Source organism: Rhea americana, unplaced genomic scaffold (genome assembly GCF_003343005.1).
Source record: "Rhea americana isolate MKP2758 unplaced genomic scaffold, rheAme1 scaffold_26, whole genome shotgun sequence".
NCBI lineage: Eukaryota > Metazoa > Chordata > Aves > Rheiformes > Rheidae > Rhea > Rhea americana.
In genome coordinates, this window is record NW_028186379.1 from 2,753,117 (window position 1) to 2,761,680 (window position 8,564).

The following is an 8,564-nucleotide window of genomic DNA, read 5'->3' on the forward strand; positions in this document are numbered from 1 at the left end:
CCAATCTTGGGACTTTAATCTAGATATCTTTTTTTTTGTTGTTCCTTTTGTTGTTGTTGTTTTTATCCCAGAAACATATTCTTTAGTGGCATCCAAGTTGGAGACCTAGAAGTCTTTCACAGAACTTTTCTTTCTCATGTAACTTTATTTGACTTGAGGGAGTGGGAGAAGGAGGAGGAAAACACTTACATATTTAGGTGAGTATATTATTCCCATAAAAGGTAGTAACAAGTTGTTTGAGACACTTGGTTGCAGATGCTCATAGCATCTGACAGTAAAGTGATTTTAGTGAATTTAAAATCCACAAGCAGCATTATTTCACTTCTGAGTAAATGATGGGGAGACCTTAATACATACTGCTTTTGAAAGCACAGATTGTATTTAATATTTTTTCAATCATTYTATACTCAGACTTTGGAAACTAATTAAGTAAATTCAGGAGTACTTTTATGAACTTTTATACTGATATGTTTTGAGTTTTCTCAGTGTAAATATAAATACTGGAACAGGAATTTAGTAGAGCTTTTTTGTGGAAGCAGGAAAGTGATCAATTACCTTCTATTTGATATTATACTAAAAACTTTTTAAAAGGCATTTTACTTTATAAAATATATCTTTTGACAAAGCAAGGAGTGTTTGGGAAGGTCTTCTAAACTTCTCTAAAGGTTTTRCTGTTAAAGTTCTACCACCTAGCTATGTTCCCTTTAGACAGCATTTGTAGGGTATTGAGGAGAAGGGACTTCCTTTCTTGTGGACATAACTCACATCCATGCAGCCATAAGACCCTACTGTCTTTTCTCTTATCAGTTACTCGTCAGAATCTTAGGAAACTTAGTACTTTCCATGGAAAACATGGTTCAAGTATAATTCTCGAAAAGGAAGTGACATTGAATAGAAGAAACAATTTGAGAGTTTTCCTCATCAGCCACATAAATAAGTTTTCCATTTGCTAAACTGAAACATGAACTTACAGTCCTTTTAGATCYGCTTTTATTATGTGGTGCCAAATTTTTATTAGAAGGTGAAAAGGTAACAGTGACCAGAAAAATCACTATTTTTTAATCTTAAAGAGTTTCTCTTTGAATGTGTTCCTAGTCCTTGCATTTCAAAGAGACACTTCTAATGATTCTGTGTAGAGTAACTTGAAACGTAATCTACACAGGCAACAAGTGTGGTACTCAGGTATCAGGGAACCACTTCTTTGAAAATAACATATGCATCTGAGACCATGGTAGTTTGAGATCTCTTTCATTGTGTATACTTGCATTTACAAAACAAAACAAAACAAAACAAAAGTTCCTCATTTCAAAATAACTCAGAATCTTTGGACTAATTTCATTTGGTAGTTTTAAATTCTGGAAGCATGGATTTTGAGAGTCAGATTCTGTTACTGAAAGAATGAAGGAGATATTTCAGCTGACCATTAGAGAAAACTCCAGGTGAAGTGCAGAAAAAAATGTGTGTGAGTGAATATCTTTGGTTAGGTATGAGAGTTAAATGCTTACTCTTAATTGAAAAGTTCCTTTTCCACTCTGTGGATCTTCAAAAGTCATTCTATCCATTTGGTGGAGCAATAGCTTAGCTAATGTAATTTGGTATTTCAGAATTTTTCATTCCTGTCTTTAAACACGTTCCTTAGCTCTACAGGCAATTCTGTAGTTAACACAAGGTTTCTGTGGCATTTTGTCAATGAATAAAAAAAATGCAATTTATACAGATGGGGGAAGAAAAACTTAATTTTACTCTGCAGTACAATTTTACTCTGCAGTACAATTTGATTTTTGAGGGATAAAATATAAGCAATCAATGTGAAAATTGGTTTTAGTTACCTTCTTACAAACCTTTATATGTTTTATGCACTCCAAATGGATGTGAGGTGTAGTCAAGCTCCCCTTTTTGTACAGAAGTAAGGTCAATTTAGTAAGAAAATAATTTTTCCTTTTATAGAAGATCTGTAGCTCTCTGATCACTGCTCTTAGACACTTTCTTTATTTTTCATTGGTGTTTTCTCTTTGTGTAGTATACATAGAAAGTTAATGATGAAAGAGGAGTAAAGTATTCGCTGAAACTGAGAATTATAGTATTTGCMAATGTAAAATCGTAATTTACATAAATGTTATAGTTGAGAACATTATGAATGTAAATATGCCTTCATCTATTCTCAGTCTTATAATGCCATTCGTTGTCCAGTGGGAGATGAAGAGTGATGTTGAGACTACTGTTTAACCTATTATAGCAGCCTAAAAAAATTAAATAGCCTTGATGTAAATATGAGGTGGGAAAAGAGTATTCATCTCCATTAAGTGACATAAAAAAACATGGTAAGAATAACAGGCGGGTGGGTGTGCATTAAGCAGTGAAATCCCTAAATTCAGTCTCTAATTATAAACGCAAGGACAATTGCCTCCCACGTACTTAAACTGTTATGGGTTTTTTCAGACAGAARATATGCTTCACAGTTCTTCAGGCACAAAATTTGGATTTTCTTYTGCATTCTTTTTCACCTGGTGCATAACTCCTCCTCCTCTGTTAGTAAATGAGGACCTAATGCTAAAAAAACCTCAACCCTGAGTTGATTGTTTTCCTTGGTGAGAAAGGTCCGTATGCATTTTTCTAGATGTCACATCTAAGCTGAGGAAGTTCTACCCATTTTATGGTGCCATTAAGATATTGTGCCATTATGTTAAGAAAATTGGGCCAGTCCGTTTAGCCTTGATTTTTTGTTTCTTTTAATTTTTTCGTACTCATACTGCTGCTACGTTACCTAGACCTGTGGATGACCAGATTTATGTTAATAAACCCATTGCATCACTTAGAGCACTGTTTCCTTGTTCCTAGACAATATATTTTGTTATGCCCTTATATCCCTTCTTCATATTACTTTCGTGTTAGATAAAGCCATTTTTTCATATTGAGTAATTGGAGAAAAGTGTGTGACCCRAAGAAACGTAAATGAGAATGGAGGTGGTGTATAAAACTGTCCTTTAAAGTTAATTGTGTATTGCAATTTCTTTAATATTAACCTACTCTCAATGCAGGAGAGATCATTTTGATAATATAATTGTCCTATTTTTGACATAATACAAGCTAAAGATTTAATTCTTCTTTATCAAAATTGTTACTTCGTTTTGAGCTTGATATTTAAGATACAGAAGGAGATGCACTATGTCCCTAGCTAACCTGATGTAGTAATAAAGCTCTTGTCATATTTCTAGACTAAATTTGTCTAATTCTGCTCTTCAGTAATTGTGTCATCTTATCCTTTTCTGTGCTTGATTAAAGTTATTGACTATCACATCATGTAGTGAGTTTTAGACCACAATCAAGTCATCTTTAATCTTGTCATAAATGAACTAAATATATTGATCTTAAATCTCTCTCCCCCACATAATAACAAGAAGGTTTTCCTGATTGCTAATAATTCTTGTAACTCTTTTCTGGGCCCTTTTAATTTCAACTTTCTTTTAAATTAAAAATACTGGGCTTGGATATGGTATTCTGGTAATACATATGTGCAGATAGTTTCAAGTCCTTAGTACAACCGTATATTTCCCTGTAATGCACCAAGGGATTGTTTTTAGCTTCTCAGCTACAGCAACATAGTAAGAGCAAAAAGCAGTTGGTTATTTACTATGACTTGTAAGTTCTTCAGGGATTCGCTGCTTTCTAGGATGCAGTCCTCCATTTTATGTGACCTGACTTGTATGTTCTTAATGTAAATAAGTGAGAGTAATRTAAATTACAATCTTAGATCCACTTAATATATGCAGTTTATTGGAAGGATTTTTACTTATTTTAGTTAGGGCAGAGCTTTAGCTTTTCTGACACTAGTGAAGAGTCAGTGAGGGGTTTTTATGTGTATTTTGTGTGACTGATATTTTAGAAGAGACAATGAAAGAGACTTCACAAAGCATTAGAGCATTAATAGAGCCGAAAGAARGCTTATAATATGTTTAGCTTTCACTGATGCCTAATGATAACAGCAAAGAAGCCCTCTTCTTAGAAGGCTTCTTTTAAGATCCAAGGGAACCATAGGAATTGTTAAGAATAATGGATAACATATCTTGGATTCATTTTTTAAAATTTATTTTAGGAATAAAAGCACAAAAATCCTGTCCTAATCTTGCTGTTTCATCTAGGTATGCTGCTTATTTAGCTTTTAGTAACTTGTAATTTAAGATCACAGTTATTAGGTGTATTTCTGCATTTTATATATCGCTCCCAGATGCTACAGTATTAGTTTTTATCACTGCATATTTTATGAAATGTCAGCCTTCTGTTGGCTGTTCACGCAGCATTGTTAGTGATCAAAGCCACAACATAAAGGAGAGGAATCTAAACAGTTGGCTTATCTTTGTCCTTCATTGCGACACAATACCATAAAATTCCTTTACTATATAAAAGGCAAGCAAAGCTTCATGTAGCACACTCCGTAAAGGTGGACTTTTCATTAAACTCAACAGAGTAAATAATTTTTTTGGTGCAATTTTGTAAGGAAAGTAAAGTTTGCAATGATATCCTTCCCATTGGGAAAAAAAGTTTTTATCTTTTTCTTTTTAAAGCAAAATGTTATTTTTTGTATTAAATTTTTATATTCTAAGTCTGTCTGTTTAAACTTTTTGAAATGGTAGAAATGTGCCCTTTAGAGTAACCTGCATTATATATTTTGGAACTTTTCTGGGATAGAATTAGTCAAGACATATCGTTTTAAGAGTGATCAGTTGGAAAGATAATAGTTTTTGCATTATGAAATCTACTGTGAATATCAGGTATATTTGGCTTTTAGTTTGGTTTTGTATGTGTGAGATTATTTTGATTTTGTCTAAATTTCCAGTTACAAATATTACTACAGATGTGAGTCAGACTTAATTTTTCTGCTTGCCTAAGTGAGTTGTGTTTCAGAACTGAATTAATAAAATAGGAAGAACTCTACAAGCTCTGAAGATATTCTATAGGAATAAAAATCTTGAATGATTTTGATCAGCTGTTGTGTATGCTCTGCACAGCAGTTGGTTCAATCAATTTTATGTTTTGGGATGGTTTTATTAAAATGAGCTGCTGCTTTCAGTAAATCATTGTAAAGATGCTAGCTTTGTATATGCTTTTTGGAGGGCCCGCAGCTTACCAGTGCAATGTCTCAGTATAAACATACTTTAGTCTGCTCACCAAGAGGCCAGGCTGAATTAGTGACCCCCTTACAATGCAGAATATTTATCAGCACAAAACAGAATGTGAAAAAGGGAAATGCTAATCTAGTACGATTATGATAGTGATTGAAATGGATAGTGGACAACAGTTAAAACTCTTAGAGCAAAAGTACWTCTATAATGGTGTGAAGTTCAAAGGTAGTCATGACAGTATATAAACTTTGGGAAGATATCTTTTAAAGAAAGGTATGATGCACAGGTTTTGTTACAGYGTGTTCTTCTTTCCAACTACTAGTATCATCATGCTTTTCAGTAATTTGTATGACTGTAGTGTGTGTGTACTCTCTTGCAGAGTGGGCTCATGTTTTGGTAGAACCCTCAGAGGGCTTTGAACAAACTGATAGTGGTATTTTGCTGAATCACCTTACTGTCTCTTCCAGCATCAGGAATTAAATAAAAATGAGTGAATGTGGCTATCTCATTTCAACTTACAATCAAGGTTTTCTTATTTCTTTCGTGATGTACTTTGCCTTTGGTATGCACTCACCCAACTGACTAATTTTGGCAGCTTAATTTCACTTTACAGATTTTCGTATGTGCATATTCTTGCTATATTTTATAGCCTGGTCTTAGAGCTTGTGAATGTGTAACCTTATTTCTATAGAAAAAACTTTTTTTCTTTTTTTAAACCTGTTTACTGTTTTCACCTCTTCCTGTTGGTTGCAAAGAGAGCCTTCAGCAGGTGAATGAATGCAGTGTTTAGTTCAGCTTGCAGACAATGCTAGGAACAACAAAAGCAAAGATTTTTCTGCACCCTTGCTGATGAGGGCTGTTATCTTCAAATCTCTARCCTGAGTGTTATAAATGTAACTGACAGAGAAAATTGAGTCAAATTCATAGTCAGAAATTTCTTAATAAGATATAAATTGTTAGTTTGGACTTGATTCTCTGTTGATGAAAATTGTGTTTCTAAATTGTAGCTATACTCGTTTACACAAGGGGTATCATGGTGCTTTTACCTAAGGGATATAGTAGTCAAATTGCTGTTCTGCACTGCAGAGAGGTGAAAGAAGGTGGGAAGTGCTTACAAAGAAAATTATGTGCAAGAAATGTTACACTGCAGCCACATATGTAAGGACTCAAACCATGTTGGCCCCTTATTAGCAGTGTGCTAAATTATTTTGAAACATTGCATTTAGGACTTTTTTGAGACTGAATCTGTGGGCTGTGAGAACTGGCAAAGGGAGAAGTAAGTGAAGTTCCTAGAAAGCAGTCTTCAATATATCTTTTCTCTTAAATATGCAAATTAGTACTGATGATAGGCACAAAGGGAACCATGAGTGTTGGCTCACCTGCAAGAGTTAAGATACTTTCCTGATAATAATAGAACAATTCMGATTTTTCAGAAGTCTTAGTTCAGCGTTTATTAGTAAGAAGGAATGGTACAGGTGCTAAAGTCATTTCTTTATGACTACAGAAATTCAAGCATTGCTTAAACAGCAGCTAGTAGAAGTTCTTCTAACTCAAGATTAAGCCGTATCATATAGAGTGCTGTCTTCCCCTGTTTTTTTTCCYTGAAGACTTCCACTGAAGGGGAAGCAGTTCTGGATAACAAATTTCCTGTGTCGCTAGCAACTGAGAAAAGCTACTGTGCTTTAAACTATCTTGACATTTTCATTGATAGCTACCATGATGATGCCTCCTTAATTTATAGTGGAAGTGTTGATATATGATGTAAGAAGGGTTGCGGTGATGCAATGATATTTGTGTGGCATCTAAGAAAATCATTACTGAAGTATTTTTTTTCTATGACTAAAAGTACAGATACAACTGGAATTTGCAGTGATGCTACAAGGTGCTAGCTCATAAATATTTGCAAATTCGTATCTGACCCTAGCAAGCAGAGGAAGTGGTAACAGGAGGGAATGCAATCTGCTGTGTCTAAGGAATAGGARATTGCTGGCAAAGCCTTATGGAAGCGAAAGGGGCAGGACTGGAAAGGGAGGGCTTTGGGCCTGGAGAAGAAACTGTCCAAAAACTCCATTAACTGTGTTACTAAAGAAGCAGCCTAGTCAGCCAGAAGAGGAGTTTGCAAAAAGGGTATGCTTTATAACTGGAGGAAGATTGTGAGATTAATGTTTTCCTTTTTTGTTTTCAATTTACTAATAAATCCAGTTTACCTTTCTTGCAAATATGYATTTACAAAGATCATAGGTAGGAACATCCTTTGCATTAAGAACATGCAAGAGTAAAGGAAGAGGCCCAGAAAGCTCCAGAGAGCTTCCAAGAATGTCAGTGCGGAGGATATCAACAGCATGCTGACGAAATATGATTTCAGAGATTTTGACTGTATTAAGTGTCTTATCTAGCTTATAGAAAGCATATTGCTAAGTTCTTCCACATAAATATTGGCAGACCTACATTTTGTTTTCATTTAACTCCAGGATTGCTGTCCCAAAACTGGGTTGGGGGTTAGGTTTAGCTCAGTTGGTTAGAGCATGGTGCTATTAATGCCAAGGTCGTGGGTTCAATCCCCATATGAGCCACTTGTTTGAGGGTTGGACTAGATGATCTCCAGAGGTCCCTTCCAACCTTACCAATTCTATGATTCTGTGATTCGGTTATCTGCTGCACCAGGATGACTACAATAATCGTAGTTGTAAAATTGCAGCATTTATATATTCCTCAGGTGCACCAGGAAATTTTGGGAGGTTGGACTAGATGATCTCCAGAGGTCCCTTCCAACCTTACTGATCACTTTGTTTTAGTTRTGATATTAAAATGGGGCAAATTGCTGTTATGCATATATTAATGGAGAGGTCATATTACTAATTTTTATTATGGCATAAACTGAGAGGATTCCTATTTCAACTTGAAATTGGTTATTTTTAAAAGCAGATTTTTCAAAGAAATTTACCATGCCCAGCTTCTGATTTGKGAGCAAAAGGGAGGATTATACTCTTTATAGTAATTGAGAAGTGTGTCAGTTTAAAATATGTACGTGTCTGAGTGTGCAAAGAGGAGTAATGAGAAGAAAGATAAAAGCTTTCTACATTTGATTTTATTTGTTCTGAGAAGTGGTGCCAAGCTCTTTTCAGTTAAAAAGCAGACCATTTAAGAGATGGAAGATATACCAAACCGCCTTTAAGGGCTTCTTATTAGATCATCTGCTGGTCGATGATATATTGTAGCTAAAGGAACTGTGATTGTGATTGCCTTTCTAACTTTGCACCTCGTGACATCTATAAGGAAAAGCTGCGGGGGGAAGATAGTTAAATCTACCAGTGGTAGGCACTGATTGTGTCTTCTGCTTACTGGTCAGTTCGCAAAGGAGAAATATATCTCTTTCTTTGTAATGGCTAAACTGGGCTGGTCTCAGGAATACCTGAATCACAGAATGGTTGATGTTGGAAGGGA

The 8,564-nt window shown here is 34.9% G+C and overlaps 1 protein-coding gene and 1 non-coding gene across 6 annotated transcripts in view; both read left to right on the forward strand.

Moving 5' to 3' along the window:
• Positions 1–8,564, forward strand: part of TBC1D5 (TBC1 domain family member 5) — a 315,508-nt gene that overhangs the window by 60,884 nt on the left and 246,060 nt on the right. The gene's annotated exons all lie outside the window — the stretch shown is intronic.
• Positions 7,623–7,693, forward strand: TRNAN-AUU (transfer RNA asparagine (anticodon AUU)). The gene has a single exon. It is a non-coding gene; the product is annotated as a tRNA-Asn (tRNA).